The 1,515-nt window shown below is 41.1% G+C and overlaps 1 protein-coding gene across 1 annotated transcript in view; it reads right to left on the bottom strand.

The window, feature by feature from the left end:
* The window catches only part of CUL9 (cullin 9), a 38,448-nt gene that overhangs the window by 30,228 nt on the left and 6,705 nt on the right, over positions 1–1,515 (bottom strand). The window lies entirely within an intron of this gene.

Raw genomic sequence — 1,515 nt, 5'->3', positions numbered from 1 at the left:
AAAAAAAAAAAAAAAAAAAAAAAAAAAAAAAAAAAAAAAAAAACCCCCCCCCTGCCAATGCAGGGGACACAGGTTCGATCCCTGGTCTGGGAAGGTCCCAAATACCGTGGAGCAACTAAGCCTGTGCACCACAACTACTGAACCTGTGCGCCACAACTACTGAGGCCCATGCGGCTACAGCCCGTGCTCCACACAAGAGAAGCCACAGCAATGAGAAGCCCACGCACCGCAAAAAAGAGTAGCCCCCACTCACCGCAACTAGAGAAAGCCCACAAGCAGCAACGAAGACATAACGCAGCCAAAAATAAATTAACTAATTAAGAAAAATACATTAAAAAAAAAAAGACTAAGACCCAATAAGAAAGTGGGCAAAGGATAAGAATATTTATAGCAGAAGAAATACAATGCATGCAAATATGCCTAACTTCTCTAGAACTAAGAAATTAAAACAAGAAGGTACCAATCACTTCAAATTTTGCCAATCTGATAGATTTAAAAAATGATTAATATCCAGTGCTGGCAGATGTGAGGAAAAACAGATCGATTAGAACACTATTTGAGAGAACAGACTTGTGGTTGCCAAGTGGAGGAGGAGAATGGGGGAGGGAAGGATTGGGAGTTTGGGATTAACAGAGGCAAACTATTATATATAGAATGGATAAACAAGGTCCTACTGTTTAGCACGGGAATTATATTCAATATCCTGTAATAAAACATAATAGAAAAGAATATGAAAAAGAATATATATATGCATAACTGAATTATTTCGCTGTACAGCAGAAATTAACACAACATTGTAAATCAACTATACTTCAGTAAAATAAAGTTTTTAAAAAGAACGCTATATTTGAACTTGGATATAAGCATACTGCAGAGTCCGAGGCAGTAGTGAAGAATGAAGCAGCGCCATGCGGACTGACATACTGAGTGTAGACATACTGTGTGCAGGGGGAAAGCTGCAGAAACAGGAAGAGTGTGACCACATATACGAAAACACAAACTCAGAAAACACACTAACAAATGTCAATCTCTATAAGGTCTGAAGGATATGTGCTGGGACATGACAACAGTGGTAAAAACGGACCTTGGCTTTTCATTGTTCTTTCATATGCTTTAGATCTTTTAAAATAAGAACGCAGTTGTGTATTACTTGTATAACTAAGAAGTATTTAAAAACTTTTTAACAGATAGAAAGTACGGAGGGAGGAAAAAGAGGGGAGAAAAAAAGAAAAGAAAACTCAAGCTCAAAAGCCAAAAGGACCTAGATTTGAATCCTGGCTCTGTTATCTGTGAAACTGGGCAAGTTACTTAAATTCTCTAAGCCTCAGTTCCTGACCCACACAATGGATAAGAACAGCATCAATGGGCTTCCCTGGTGGCGCAGATTTTGAGAGTCCGCCTGCCGATGCAGGGGACGCGGGTTCGTGCCCTGGTCCAGGAGGATCCCACGTGCCGCAGAGCGGCTGGCCCCGTGAGCCATGGCTGCTGAGCCTGCGCATCCAGAGCCTGTGCTCC

This window comes from Lipotes vexillifer, unplaced genomic scaffold (assembly GCF_000442215.2).
Source record: "Lipotes vexillifer unplaced genomic scaffold, Lipotes_vexillifer_v1.1 scaffold4, whole genome shotgun sequence".
Lineage (NCBI taxonomy): Eukaryota > Metazoa > Chordata > Mammalia > Artiodactyla > Lipotidae > Lipotes > Lipotes vexillifer.
The sequence above is the reverse complement of the archived record's forward strand: the minus strand, read 5'-3'. Positions and strand labels throughout refer to the sequence as shown.